This window comes from Trachemys scripta, chromosome 9 (assembly GCF_013100865.1).
Source record: "Trachemys scripta elegans isolate TJP31775 chromosome 9, CAS_Tse_1.0, whole genome shotgun sequence".
NCBI lineage: Eukaryota > Metazoa > Chordata > Testudines > Emydidae > Trachemys > Trachemys scripta.
In genome coordinates, this window is record NC_048306.1 from 28,422,891 (window position 1) to 28,438,887 (window position 15,997).

At 46.4% G+C, this 15,997-nt stretch overlaps 1 protein-coding gene across 4 annotated transcripts in view; it reads right to left on the minus strand.

Annotated features, from left to right (window-relative positions):
- Positions 1 to 11,452, minus strand: part of HDX (highly divergent homeobox) — a 96,176-nt gene extending 84,724 nt beyond the window's left edge. For 3 of the 4 annotated variants that reach the window (XM_034780961.1, XM_034780959.1, XM_034780960.1), the window contains exon 1: positions 11,035 to 11,452. The gene's annotated coding sequence lies outside the window, so the exon portion shown is untranslated. The remainder of the gene's footprint in view (positions 1 to 11,034) is intronic. The other variant, XM_034780957.1, reaches the window with a different exon arrangement.
- Positions 11,453 to 15,997: the final 4,545 nt, after the last annotated feature.

Below are 15,997 nucleotides of genomic sequence, written 5' to 3' on the forward strand. Positions count from 1 at the left end.
TATTCAATTCCTCACAATTTCACCTTAACTTGGATCTCAGACTTTTAAGTTAGAAACATGGGCTTTTGACTTCAGCAAGATTAAAATAACAATGTTACTGTGAAGTGTGCATCTGAAGAATTGGATGTCTGTATTGTTGGTAGTTGGAATTGAAAGGGAGTTTCTTCAGAGCAGAAGAGTCTGTGAATTTGGATATTATGTTTAGGTGACAAGGCGTGAGAGTTGAGGTTGCATTGGTTATTTTTTCTTGAAGCAGGATAACGATAATGAGGAAATAATTAGAACAGTTGCACCATTTGCCTAGCTTGCTAGTAAGATAAGACAGTTTTCGCCAAGTGTGAGGTTTGCTAAATGTTATGGTGTCAAAGCACAATTGATAAATACCGTAATTATATTTTACACCATTTATAATCTGTTTTAACATTGTATTATAAGTGTGGAATTTAGAACTCAGTTTTACATCTAACATGTGAGTGCTGACATACTTGTTTGTACCTGTATTTGCTTTCCCCATGTTTGACAAAAGGTGATCGACCTAAACAGTCAATATAAGCTAGGTAGTGGGTCTCCCTACTGGTTCTGTGTAGCCCCTGCTGCTCACTTATCCTGAGGCTGGATGACCAGCCCCACTACTCCCCTTGCTTCATTTAGAGAGGCTTTTTCTAAATGTAATAAACATAAAAAAAAAACAGTCTACAGAGTGAGGGGATTTAAGTGAAACCAAAGAACCAGGGAGCCAGGCACCGGGGCCAATGAACTGACCTAGGCAAAAAGGATGGTGAGTACCAGGGGCCAGAAAGTCAAGCTCCATCCTCTTGCAGTTTCTCTGAAGCTATGTTTAGTATGAACATTAAGAATCAAATCTAAATGCTTTTGTGAGGTCTACCCAAGCAGTACCCAACCTTTCATGAACCACAGTAGGTTCTCTACATGCAGAAGCTTCCTCTTCAGCAGGACTGAAACTTCATTTCTCAAGCATCTTTGGTACAACTCCCCCCCTTTCTCCAACTGTCAATGTGCCCTATTTGTAGCAGGAGCTAGGACAGGTGGGAGTGGGGGGAAAAGAGATGCAGGTAAACTGGCCTGAGAAACAAAGCACATGGCTCCTGTTGAAAGGTAAGTTCCTAATGGAGTTAATCTCCTATGGCTTGCCTGAGCAGACCACCACTCCCTCCACTTTTAGGCTATGTCTATACTATGGACCTTACAGTGGCACAGCTGTACCGCTACAACTGTCCTGCTGTAAGGTCTAAGGCTAGGTCTACACTACCCGCCTGAATTGGCGGGTAGAAATCGACCTCTCGGGGATCGATTTATCGCGTCACATTGGGACGCGACAATCGATCCCCTAATCGACGCTCTTACTCCACCAGCGGAGGTGGGAGTAAGCGCCGTCGACAGGAAGCCGCGGAGGTCGATTTTGCTGCGGTCCTCACAGCGGGGTAAGTCGGCTGCGATATGTCGAATTCAGCTACGCTATTCACGTAGCTGAATTTGCGTATCTTAAATCGACTCCTCCCCTGTAGTGTAGATGTAGCCTGAGATGTAGCCACTCTTTGACAGCAGGAGAGAGCTCTCCTGCCAGCATGAAACCACTCCCAACAAGTAGCGTTAGCTATGTCAGCAGGAGAGCCTCTTCTGCTGACATGGTGCTGTCCACAGCAGCACTTTTGCCAGTGACACTTATGTGGTCAAGGGTGTGGCTTTTTCACATCCCTGACCAACAAAAGTTTTACTGAAAAAAGTGGTAGTGTAGACAAAGCCTTAGTTAATCTTATTTGGTATATAAGACTAGGGCTCCCTTTGTGGAAGGTTCTTGTATAAGGGAGACTGGGTGGAACCTAGAGACATATAATTAGGAACAAAAGTGTGTATCTTGGTGTATCTATGATTCTATAGAGGTTTTTAAGGTTAGGCTTGACAAAGCCCTGGCTGGGATGATTTAGTTGGGAATTGGTCCTGCTTTGAGCAGGGAGTTGGACTAGATGACCTCCTGAGGTCCCTTCCAACCCTGATATTCTAAGGCCTTGGCTACACTTGCAGATGTACAGCGCTGTGAGTTAAACCTGACTTCGTGCAGCTGAGTAGGAAAAGTGCTGCAGTCTGTCCACACTGAGAGCTACCCAGTGCACTGTCGTGGCCACATTTGTGGCAATTGCAGCGCTATTGGGAGCAGTGCATTATGGGTAGCTATCCCACAGAGCACCTTTTCCCATTCTGGCGCCGTGGATTATGGGAAGGGGGCGTGGGATTCTGGGTCCTGTCCCAATGCCCCGTGATGCATCGCTTCGCATCCGAGAAATCCCTTTGTTTCTGTCCACCTTTGGCGCCATCTTTCAATGGTTTCTGTGCAGCGCGATCTGTCTGCGGGAAATGGAGTCCGAACTGCTGAGGTGTATGCTGACGAGTCTTGCCAGCACGTCACGTTTGGCTGTCGAACTATTCCTTAAGATCCAAAGTGACAGTGAGAGTGAGGGTGAGGAGTCCGACGATGCTATCGAGCTGCGTACAACACGAAATTGCTTGTGGCATTCACGGACATGCTCAGCAACGTGGAACGCCGCTTTTGGGCTCGGGAAACAAGCACCGAGTGGTGGGATCACATCGTCATGGAAGTCTGGGATGACGAGCAGTGGCTGCGGAACTTTCAGATGAGAAACACCACTTTTATGGGACTGTGTGAGGAGCTTGCCCCCACCTGCAGTGCAATGACATGAAATTGAAAGCTGCCCTGCCAGTGGAGAAGCAGGTGGCTATTGCAATCTGGAAGCTGGTAACTCCAGACAGCTACCGGTTGGTCGCAAACCAGTTTGGAGTGGGAAAGTCGACCGTTGGAATCGTGTTGATGCAAGTTTGCAAGGCCATTAATCACATCCTACTCAGAAGAACCGTGACTCTGGGTAACGTGCAGGAAATAGTGGATGGCTTTGCACAAATGGGGTTCCCTAATGATGGAGGGGCGATAGATGGGACGCACATTCCTATTCTGGCACCACCCCACCTAGGATCCGAGTACCTTAATCGGAAGGGGTATTTCTCTATGGTTCTCCAGGCGCTTGTGGATCACCGGGGGCGTTTCATTGACATTAACACAGGCTGGTCCGGAAAGGTGCATGACGCACACATCTTTCAGAACACTTGGCTGTTCAGGAACATGCAGGCTGGGACTTTTTTCCCAGAGCGGAAGATCACGGTAGGGGAAGTTGAAATGCCCATTGTGATCCTTGGAGATTCCACTTACCCGTTAATGCCGTGGCTCATGAAACCCTACACAGGGAGCCTTGACAGCAGCAAGGAACAGTTCAACTACAGGCTGAGCCGGTGCCGAATGACTGTGGAGCGTGCCTTTGGCTGTTTAAAGGGCCGCTGGCAATCTCGTTATGGGAAGCTGGACTTGGCCAAAAACAGCATCCCCGCGATTATATCCGCGTGCTGTGCCCTCCATAATATTTGTGAAGGGAAGGGTGAAAGCTTCACTCAGGCATGGACGTCTGAGGTTCAACACCTGGAGGCTGAATTTGCACAGCCAGAGAGCAGGGCTATTACAGGGGCCCAGCGTGGGGCTGCAAGGATTAGGGATGCCTTGAGGGAGCAATTTGAGGCTGAAAACCAGAAGTGATATCTGGTGCCCTGCACGGGAGTAAAGTGCACTAGTTCCAATCTTTAGGAATCAGTGTATGCTAAGCAGACAAGCAGACTTGCAGTGCCTGTTTATTTCCTGGGCTAAGGAGTCTTTTACTTTATGCAATAATAAAGAATGTTTTCAAAGCCAAAAAATCCATTTATTGAAAAGAAAAAAAAATTATTTATTGAAAAGGAAGAAGGGGGTGGAGTGGGGAACAGTACAATCACAGATTCGCGTATGTCCTGTCTGGTGTGCTGTGCAGTGAGCTATAAAGGATAGCTATACTGCATGGTGATGGCGGTTGAGTGCAGAGGGTAAGGGTCGTGGTTTTCAGGGCTGGGTGGTGAAGATACTGGTGTTGGAGGCAGCGGGTGGCGTGAAGAACACGGAAGTTGGGGAAAGTGGGTCGGAGGTGAAATGGGGCACAACGGAAAGAGTTTTGGGACAAGGGCTGTGGGGGAGTGGGGGGGGGTTTGCGGTACTGTTCCACTTTCTGCATGGCTACCAGCTCCTGGATAGCGTCTGCTTGGCGCTCTAGGATGCTTATGAGCCTATCAGTGCTTTGCTGCCGGTGCGCAGTGCTTTGCCGCCGGTGCGCTGCATTTTGTTGGCGGATCCTGCTTTCTCATTCTCTTTAATAGACTGCCGCATCACTTCTTGCAGCATGTCTTCTTTGCTTTTTCGCGGTCTCTTCCTGAGTCTTTGCAGTTTCTGAGCAGGCGATAAGAGGGATGGCTGAGGTCTCACGGTTGATGCAGCTGTATAGGCAAAATGCAACATTTAACAGAGGCAGCATTGTTTATACCAGACAGAGTAATGATTCCCCCTGCACTTAAGGAGCAGAAAACACACAGGGTCTACACAATAGCATAATTTTCCCATCCGAAACAGAGCACACATATCCCATAGGAGCCTCAAAATGGTGAGTAAGGGGGACTGATTGTTTCAGGGCTGCACTGTCCTCTGGGTTTCTGTGCTTTGGGGAGAGCCAACAGCTTCAGGGGGAACCTACACTGAACACTGTCCCAACATTTTCCACAGGAGTTCATCCTGGACGATATCTCGCTGCTGAGGGTGACCTGGGAAGCAAGGGAGGGTCTTCTACTGCAATGCGGTTTCCACCCTGACCCATATGCAGCTTGCCTGTGTGCAGCAATGGTCCCCCGGCCCCTCGCAGCACAGTGGCGCGGACACGTTAGCCTGGCTGGGACATGGACCACGGTGGCTCTCCCGATAAACCTGCGCAAACGCATTGCACACGTTCTGGATGAGACATTCGAGGAGATTACCGCGATGTGATAAACCACATCAATGCACTATGCTGCATCTAGTCATGCATGCCTAACCCTCCTCTCCCAAAGAGCCCGCACTGAAAAAATTCCTTCCCGAAAAAAAAAAAAAAAAAAAACAAACACGCTTACCGGTAACCTGCTCTTCTGTTTGTCCTCCACCAAGTACCGGCCGCTGTGACTGGCTACCTTCCTCCTGGCTCGAGAAGAACTCCTGGCTGCATGGCTCCAGGGATTCCGGGGTGTCTCCATCCAGCCCTCCACCATTACTCCCGTTTTCCTCCTCCTCGCCCTCTCCCCCGCGGCTCTGAAGTGTCCATGGTGGTGCTCGGAGTGGAGGTGGGGTTAACCCCAAGTATCGCATCCAGCTCTTTGTAGAATCGGCAGGTCACAGAGGGGAGCACCCGAGCAGCCGCTTGCGTCGCAGGCTCTGCGGTAGGCACGCCGCAGCTCCTTCACTTTAATCCTGCACTGAAGGGCGTCCCGGTCATGGCCCCTTTCCATCATGTCCTTTGATACCTTCACGAAGGTATCGTAATTCCTACGGCTGGAGCGCAGCTGGGACTGTACAGCTTCCTCCCCCAAAACACTGATGAGGTCCAGCAACTCGCCATTGCTCCATGCTGGGGCTCGCTTGGCACATGGAGGCATGGTCACTTGGAAAGATTCCCTGATAGCCAGTGTGGACGGGGAGTGAGTTACAGTGCTGGGGGAGCCTTTACAGCGCTGTAACTCGCAAATGTAGCCAAGGCCTATGATTCTATGAAAACCACAGCAGGAGGACCATTGAAAAGATAGTAGCAAATGAGAGTCCTCCATGAAGATTTGCTCAATGGCAAAAGATATATCAGTTACTACAAAGCAGTCAAATGACTGTATTTTAAGGTGGTTGTTTTTTTCCCCCAGAATTTAAATGGAATTCAGTTTTTCAACTATGAAGCCTTGTGTGTAATTTCAAGTTTCTGACTTTTGAGATTGCGATGTTATAGGAGCCCTAAGCATTAAGATCTCTAGATGGTTTTAAAAATGTTAAGCCTTTTAGGATAAACACACTGAAAGCTCAGAGTTTGAAAAAAATGCCTAGAAAATTAAAGTTTGTCCTTCTTCAAATAGTCCGTCGATCAGATTGATTTCTCATAATTATATTTAAAAGGATATACACTTCAGTGCAAAACTCAACACAACCTTAACTATGGAGCTGCTAGGAGCCTCTATAGTCTTAAACAAAGAAATCATAATTTAAAAAGAAAACACAGGTTAAGTTAGTGTGTTGATAGTCAAGAAAAGAGAGTGCTACCATTAATGGACATAATGGAAGCATCAGGGCTTGAAGTACAGTACTCATGCCCTGCCATTACTCCATACATTTTAACAGGTTAACCTTAACCCCACAGAATTCTTCTTTCTTTATTACAATTTATCTTTTCACATGCCATACTGGCCTGAAAATATTCCCTCGTATTTATTATAGTCTGGATACACAAAGCAGATACAGTAGATACAATGTCACTCTTTCTGCATTGTCAAAAGCAGAGCATATTTCCAGAAGTGATACTAATCTCCAAAGAGTCTGATACAAAAAACCTAAAAATGAGACAATTGCAATCAGTAAAATGTATTTAAAGATACATACACAGACAAAATAAATTGTCAGTACAGATGCTTAGTATCAGCCATAGAATTAGAGCCCTGCATTTTAAAATTATATTCATTCGCTTCCCTTTCAATTCCCAGTCAACAGTTCAAACGTTTTCTGTTCTACGTTTGCCATAAAATCAGTTTAAAAAAAAAAAAAAAAAACAGGACACACAGTCTGTATGCAAGCATACAAGGGACCAAACTTACAATAACGTTCAATAGCCCCTGAATATTATATATTCTGTGCGTTACATAAAGGAGGGGCAGCAGTTATCTATAATAATCACAACTCCAAATAACTAGAAACTAACGTGTGGTATTCTAATTGATTTGATACTGTTGCTTTTAACTACAGTAAAAGCTGTTTTATCTGGCACTTCACCAACTGGAAAGCTCTATAAATTGGCATTTCTGATCTTCATTGAAATTCCGATTTATAGTCCAGTTGGCCAGCAGAAAGTTGGGGCGGAGGAGAGGGTGCGGGGCATGGGTTCTGGGAGGGAGTTTGGGTGCGGAAGGGGGCTTAGGGCAGCAGGTTCAGGAGGGAGTGCGGGGTGCCAGATAAGGGGGACGCTCACCTCAGGTGGCTCCCCACAAGCGGCGACCTGTCCTGGCTGCTCCTAAGCCAGGGGTTGCCAAACTATGGCCCGCAGGCCACATCCGGCCCGTTGGACCTTTTAATATGGCCCTCTCGCTCCTGCTGAGGAGCGGGGTTGGGAGCTTTCCCCGCTCTGGTGCTCCAGCCGGGGAGCGGGGCCGGGGGCTTGCCTTGCTCCGCTCATGCAGCAGCTCCATGCGGCTCCCGGAAGCAGGGGCAGCCAGAGGACTCCTCATTCTGCCCCCACCCCAGGCGCCAGTTCTGCAGCTCCCATTGGCATGGGAGCCGGAGCCGGGACGCTGTTTCCAGGAACCACTTCAGGTAAGGGCCGCCTGGATCCTGCATCCCTGAGCCACGCCCCAACTGCCTGCCCCAGCCTTGATCGCCATCCATACCCTTTGATCCCAGACCAGAGCACCTTCCTGCACCCCAAACCCCTCATCCCCAGCCCCACTCCAGAGTCTGCACCCGCAGCCGGAACCCTCATCCTCCCTGTGTGCCACAACCCCTGCCGGCCCTCCATACAACTTCCCTACCGAGATGTGGCCCTCAGGCCAAAAAATTTGCCCACCCCTGTTCTAGGCAGAGGCGGCTCTGTGCGCTGTCCCCACCCCAGGCACTAGCTCTGCAGCTCCCATTGGCTGGGAACCGCAGCCAATGGGAGCTGTGGGGGTGGCACCTACAGGCGGAGACAGCGTGCGCCTCCGCCTAGGAGCAGCCGAGACAGGTCACTGCATGCGGGAAGTCACCCGAAGTGAGCACCTCCCAGATCCAGCACTCAGCTCCCCCTCCTGCACCCCAACCTGCTGTCTCGAGCCCCCTCCTGCACCCAAACTCCCTCATCTTGCACACCCTCCTTTGCTGCAACCCCCAGCTCCACACCCAAATTCCCTCTCTCTTAGTTAACCAGCATTTTTCACTTACCGGCACCCGCCATTTCCCCAACATGCCGGTAAAACAGCTTTTACTGTATATTGACTAGGAGTATAGAAACATCCTTTTTCACTACCTAAAGTACTGTGTAATAGGCTACAGTCACTGAACTACCAGCATTTTAGCTTTTAGAACTCAATCCTTTATCAAAGCTGAGCATGTGTGGATCCAACTAGAGTTTCTATGTGTGGATCCAACTAGAGCTGGCCCCAATCCTGCTAACACTTATGCATGTGCTTAACTTTACTCATGAGAGTTCTAATGACATCAACTGGATTAGTCACCTGCTTAAAGTTAAGCTTGTGCATAAGTTTGCCCCATCGTTGCCTACTTCATAAAACTACGATACGCCAAACAAGTAAAGAATAATTAACTACAATTGCTCCAAAGGTGTAAGTTATTTTAAAAGGTCACCATCAGAAAAGGTCTGCCTAAAATTTCAGTTTTATAAAAAGATCTAAGAGACAATTTACTAAATGTAGATACCAACAGAATTTTTTCCATGAAAACTGTTTTGAATAATACTACCAGAAGTCAGAAAGTTCTCATGGTAGACTAGCCTGTTTTCATTTCCAATCTGAGAGAAATGCAAAAAAAAAAAAAAAAACTGTAGTAAGAAGTATCCTGCAGACACTTAGGCAAATGCTTAAGTTTAAGCATGAGTAGTCCCGTTACGTCCACTAGGCATATCCAAGCTATGTACGTGCTTAAATCTTAGCAGGATCAGGGTCTACATGATAAATCCAAGTCAATCATGAATGGTGTGGAGAAAGTGAATAAGTGTTATTTACTCCTTCATATAACACAAGAATCAGGGTCACCCAGTGAAATTAATAGGCAGCAAGTCTAAAACAAACAAAAGGAAGTAAGTATTTCTTCCCACAACCCAGAGTCAACCATGGCACTCGTTGCCAGGGTATGTTGTAAAGGCCAAAACTATAATAGGGTTCACAAAAGAATTAGATAAGTTCATGGAGGATAGGTTCCTCAATAGCTATTAACAAAGATGGTTAGAGATGCAACCCCATACTTTGAGTGTCCCTAGCCTCTGACTGCCAGAAGCTGGGATTGGATAATAGGGGATGGATCACTTGATGACTGCCTGTTCTGTTCATGCTCTCGGAAGCACCTGGTATTGGCCACTGAACTAGATGGATCATTGGTCTGATCCAACATGGCCGTTCTTACTTTACTCATTACTCAAAATAGTGGTTGTACTTGTGTGCAAAACAAAAAGTAATCGGTTTTTAGTTTACTCTATCTGCAGGATTAACACTATTTGTAAATAATTTAAAGGAGCATATGGGAAGATAGTGCTATAAACCTTTTAAGGTTTAGAGTGTGCTAACTGCTAAGAGCCACAAAACAGGATCTTCATTTAGAAACACTAATAAATATAAAGATTGACATTCAGCTTCTGCAACAAAGTGTTGGTAAAAAAAATAGGTAATTAATGGCAAAACTCATCAAAACATTTTAAAGTAAACCATGCTTGACAAAACAGGTATTTCTTTAGGCCTGCATCTTGCAACAATTTGAACATATCCATGACACACAAGTACTCCTTCTGAAGCAAATACAGTACTCAGACATTTCACAGCTCATCTGCACAGGGAATGTTACAAGCATTGTTATATAGTAATAACTCCCCAGGTGGTCACTCGATTCCTTATGTAAATTGTGCGTATTCTTAATACATTACAGTATCAAGGGCCTTATTAAACAGGGTGACATATCTCAGGCTTCTAGGATGCAGCATAAAGCAACTGTCTTTATCCACTGCATACTGATGCTCCTAAACCAAGGGTCACACCATCAGCACCTCAAAACACAGGCTGGAAAACCTGCATGCCACCCACCATCTCCCTTCACCAGCAAACACCCAAGGGCTAAAATGTCACAACAGCAGCAATTGGAGCAATTTTATTTGCCCAATCTCTCCACCACCATCACCCCACCTTCTGCAGGTGCTCTCTTACACTTCAAAGAGAGCACACAGCACCCTCCATAACTCCTCTCACCCCAAGACAAGGGAGAATGAGCTTCAAATTAGTCTCTTGCCACTAGGGTGACCAGACAGCAAGTGTGAAAAATCAGGACAGGGGGTGGGGGCGTAATAGGAGCCTATAGAAAGAAAAAGACCCACAAATCGGGACTGTCCCTATAAAATCGGGACATCTGGTCACCCTACTTGCCATCCCCATCACCCCACTGCATGGCCCCAGGGTGCTTGTACACAGCTGCACCCACTGCCTAGGCTGCCATGCTACCAGCAGTGACTATTTATACAGCCAAGCCAGAAAAGGGGATCCAGGCAGGATGGACACCCCCTGATCCCAGCCCACGCACCCTGCCCTGACATTAGACGATTACAGGTAGAAAACAGCGTCAGTGAGTCCTAACAGCCCACTACAAGAGAACGCAAGTGGCCCTCATTGCGCATGCGCAAAAATTTCCAACGGCTTAAAGACGCCTTCACTGTGCAAACGCCCATGGCCCAGCTACTAGGACGTAGTAACGTGCGCGGAGTTGCAATCAGTGCCTCGCACTCCGGCCGGTTAAAGTCAGAAATCACTCAAGCGAACGTGAATACGCATGCGCACTCAGTCCGGCAGCGCTCAACAACCTCAGAGCATGCGCAACTGTCAGCCCATACGAGAATACATCGGTCGTACGCATGCGTACTTCCTTCGCAACGGCGGACGGGGCTAGCCAGCGTCTGCCGCAGCAGAACCGAGCCGTAGTGCGCATGCGTGCCTGAGTTTGCTCTATGAGCACCAGCCCAAGCGGCCGCCCTCCCCCACATCCAGGCCCCCAGCCAAGGGGCATCTTCCCCAGCCCCAGGCAGGGCTGGCTGCTCTGCCCGCCCAGGCTGAGCGCTTCGGCGCTTCCCCTCCCTCCGTGGGGGCTCACACACATACCCCGCCCCCCGCGCACAGTGCCGGACTTACCGTGCTCTGTGGGGCGGGCGGAGTTGGTCCGGGGGGCTCCGGATTCAGCCGGTTTCGGCTGGGTCGGTCCCGGCGTCACACAATGAAATCAGCGCCTCCGATCATTAATTCTCATCATGATCGTGACGTCAGCGCAGACAGCGGCCAATGGAAGCCTAAGATCAGCGCCGGCCGGGACAGTCCTTGCCCCCGCCCCTCCCGCCAGGGGGAGCGCCTGGTTCAGGGAACAGCCCGCCTGAGGCGGGAGGGGAGGGGAGGCTAGTACAGGGAACAGCCGCGCTGCTGCGAGGGGGGGGGGGTCTCCTGCCTCAGGAAACAGCCCCGCCCAGCTCCGGATCGGAGCGCGAGGCACAGTGAAGAGGCGGGGCACAGATGAACGGAAGGCAACGGGAGCAGTCTGCCTCCTTCCCAGCCTACGGGGGCCGGGCTGCGCCCCTCGCCTCCTTGGGGGAACGCCCCTACCCCACAGCACCCCCAGCGGCCCCGCTGCGCAGCTGCCGGGGGACTCTGCCTTCTGCCTGACTGGGCCGCGGGCGCTCCCGCCGCGCAACCTGTGCCCAGCCGCGCTCATCACCGCGTGTGAGTGGCAGTTCGGCCGGCGCGCTGCTGCCGCCTTCGCCACGCGTGTGCGAGCCCGGCCGGCATTGCCCTCGCCCCCTCTCCGCCCAGGGAGCAGCCCCGCTTCCGCCGCGTGGCGCTGTCATGGGTGGGGGAGGAATTCAGTGTTTCACGCGCAGAGGTCAGGCGGGGATGGACAGGACTGGCTGCCTTGCAGAGTTCTCAGCCCTGCTTGGCTTGGGAGACGAGCCTTGCACGGGGGCAGTGGCGGATATTCCTCCCTTGTTCTCCCCCCTCCGCGCCTTGGGGCTGTAAGTTTTCCTGAACAGTTGGGAGGGCTGGCTCAGTCATGGAGTCTGAAAAACCTGGGCTTTCCTAACGACTCCTTTGCCTTCTAGTGGGGGCAACTGACCCCTTCTTCCACCTGTGAGAGAGAAGTCTGGTATCACGTTTTGTGTCTATCTTTCAGGTGAGACTCAACGTCAAAGCCCTGCCTGCTTTATGTGGGCATCAAAAGTCTTGTGGTACTTCTCATACAAGTGAAGTGTTTTGTCTCACTATTTTCAGCCACCGCTTAAGGTTTCCACTGTTGTTAAGGTGATGTTTCATCATCCCTGGGGTGGCTGTATTCCAGTGCTGTATTCATATAAACCCTGAACCTGCAAACAGCCACACTGATGCAGACCCTCACCTTCACCTGAAGACACATTGAAATGACAGGAACACACTGCAGTCAATGAGACCACACACAAGCATGAGGCACCTTACCAGCTCATCTGTTTGCAGGATTGGGGCTAGAGAAAAATCCTTAGAATCATTGAAGGTCATGTAAAATTATTATTTGCTGCTTATATCACAGCAGCACCTCAGAAGTCCCAGTCAAGATTAGGGGCCTATTGTGCAAATTCAGACAGATACAGGCTCCCTGCCTCAAGAGCTTACATTCTAAGACCCTGATCCTAAAAAGATTTATGCAGGGGCTTAACTTTATGCACATGATTAGTACCAATAACTTTAATTGGAATACGTAGGCATAAAACTTTGCAGTAATGGGGCCAAAGAAAGCATGTGTTATATTTAGGGTCAGTGTAATAGGGATACAAGTAATGTGCATCAATAGTGTAAGACAGCAGATTTGCATGTAGATTACAAATTTAGAGATCATACACATTCAGAATTTATTTTTAGTGCATGTTAGTGAAAGAAAGTTTTAAGTACTCAGATATGATGTATAAAACAATAATCATATAAAGAGAAAAATATTTCCAGATTTGTGGAAGCTGTAATAAACTAAATGTCTTATTGGAACATACATTGAAAAATCTTAAGATATATTTTAAAAACTGTCTTGCAATGTATTCAAAATAAAGGAGCCTCTGATAAAGGGACAAAGCTGCATCTCAGAGTGGGTTCAATTCTGTACTTGTTATGCAGGCAAAACTCATTTAATTTAATGGAAGTTTTGCCTCCGAGGGCTGGAGGACTGAGTTCATATTGATTTTTCTGTGGGGTCTCAAATGAACAACTATTATATAGCTCCAAAAATAACTCTAATTTTAATGAACCCTTCAACATCTAGCAAAATTTTAAAAGGGGTGAATCCATTCAGAATTCTTTTATATGGAATGGAGAGTCTATATGATTTTTTTGTTTTTTTTTTTTTTGAATGTATGATTGAGTCCCTTTAGCTAATAAAATATTTTGCTGTTTTAATGTACATTTCTAGAAGATGTAATAGCCCATACATCAGTATGCAACATTTCCGATGGCCCAAACTGGGACCTAGGATGATAATTAATCATCTCTAAATATACCCTTTTCTTAGGGTTAAATGGAGTTTTCTGCTTGTGTAAGCAGAGGGAACTGTTATCCAGTAGATAGCTTTTCTCCCACAGGAGAGAGAGATTTGTAGATTTTATTTTGTGAACAGCTGGAAGGTTTTTCAGTTGCTGTAAGATTGTTCTGTGCTTTAACATTTCAGAGACCTTTACACAAAATCAATCATTTTAAACCTGTTAAACACCGATGCAAAAAATACTGACAATATACCTAAATATAATCATGTTTGAGACAGTTGAGAGAGACAACATTTCATCTTAATGAGATTATAAAACACAAAAATATAAAAAAATAAAAATCATATAACAGGCAGTACAAGGCTATGTGTAAAGTAAGCATTTTTATGTGTGGGAAATTCAAATTATTTTCTACTAGTTTTTCTATTGTGAGGATAATGAGAATATTTCCTACTGTGATATAAGAAGATAATATGCCATCTGCTGGCAAACCATGTAATATCTTAGCTGCATAAATTTAAACACTGATTTTGAGATTTTGCAACTATATTTTCATGCTAACTGAAGTTTCTCGAAGAATAATTTTACTGTTTCTAATCACAAGTTTTTGGCATATGTATGCCAAAGTGTTCAGTATACTTGCTTGAGCACAAAATATCTTTCTAGAGGTATTAAAATACATCTCTTTCAAATTTTCAGCAAAAACAAGCACTCCCCCACAAGTTAAGCTTCTGTAAAAAGCTCCATCATGTCTTCCTTCAATCCTTCCTCCAGACACACCTCTTCTGCAACACCTATAGGGAATTAGCCAATTAATAAAGCCTAGTTGAGGAGCAGATGGGAATAGCAGAATTCACTTTATTTTATTTATTTATAATTTCAAGAGCCAGATTCTCCAGTCCCCCAATATCATTCTGTGCTGCATACACTTATACAGCATAAAGAGAACCTAAAGCTCCTGGAGATTCCCTTTGGGAAATTCCCCCTCTTCATGGTGCATTACTGCTGGGATAAAACTGGTGATGGTTCTGCTGCCTCCTACACCAGATCTCCCAGTGTAAGGGAACAGGGCAGGCATAGTAGGAGAGGAAATGAGAGGGGGCATGATAAGCAAAAGCTCCACTATGTCTAATTCTCCTCTGGCTTAAGGTACCGGAAGAACCTCGTGGCATCTGCAGCTGAGAATCAGAGAGCTGGGAATGGCTCGCTGAAAGCCTTCCTTCTCCATTGAGACCAGACAGAGAATCAAGCCACAAATGTATATAATTGTATATGTTTGATAATCTCCTCCCCCACTTTTTGTATGTCACTTGTTTTCTTAGGTCCAGATACTGTACTACTCTGGGCTGGCAATAGATGCAGCAGGGATCAATTTAACAGGTCTAGTGAAGACCCACTAAATTGATGGCAGAGCACTCTCTGGTCAACCCCGGTACTGCAAGAAGAGTAAGGGAAGTCAACTGGAGAGCGTCTATTTATACGTTTATTCACATAGCTAGAGTAGCATAATTTAGGTCAATTTACCCCCATAGTGAAGACAAGCCTTAAGTGTAGACTTTGTGGCCAAAGATTCTGATCCTGCAAACAATTATTTATGTACTTAATTTTACATGTCCCCTTTGGGAGAAAAATTAAAATTAAGGACATCTGTGTTTGCAGGTGGAGGGTCTAGATTACAAATGCTTTGAGGCAGGGACCATGTCTTTGTATGTGGTAATAGTGTCAAACACAAAAGGACCCCAATTTGATTGAGGCTGTTGGTACTATGCAATATAATTATTAAATCACAATAATATTCCCCTTTCTTTCTAGAGGTTTGGATCTGAGTTGTAGAAATTCACTATACATTTGGCATACCAATCTATGTCCAAAGTTTGAAGTCTTTTCATTCAAAAGTCGTTTGCTTAGTCTTTGTTGTGAGAAGGACATCTTCTATTATTTTAAAATCTTTATAAGATGTTTGACAATATACATTTAATTCACTCCTCCTTTAATAGTTAAAATATTTGTTTGAATACCTTTTCAAAAGCACAATAGCACCTCTTCCCCTCCTAGCCTTCTCTTAATGTGTAGTGAGAACACTTTTCATGTCATTTTCACAAACTGTGGTCAAGTGTTATACCTGGATCTTGACTCTATGCTAGCCCAAGAAACTACCTGATTGCTGAAGAAAGGGAGGTACTAGCTAGGAAGAGGACACCAAGATGTTCCCATATTCTTCAGCTACCACAATTCTATTAAGGAAACATTTACCCCTTTAAATATAATGGAGGGCTGGAGTTCAGATCTATGCCCCCTCCAATTTCATGTACTCTGGATAGAATAAGGGACCGCTGCCTTTTCTTTTCCTGACAATTTGATAATCACTCCCAAATTCTACTGGCCCTAGAAAATCTTGACTTGGTTGGCAGGATGGCACACAAGCATTGTTATTCAGCTATCTGAATGGAAAGAGGATATAGTTAGAGAAAACATCCAGTAGGGGGACAATATAATTATTCACTTCTGTAGTGCTTTCCATCTGAGGATATCAAAGTGGTTTACAAATTTTAATTAAGACTTATAACAAGCTTGTCACCTTATTTATTATCTATGCATTTTGTATGTAA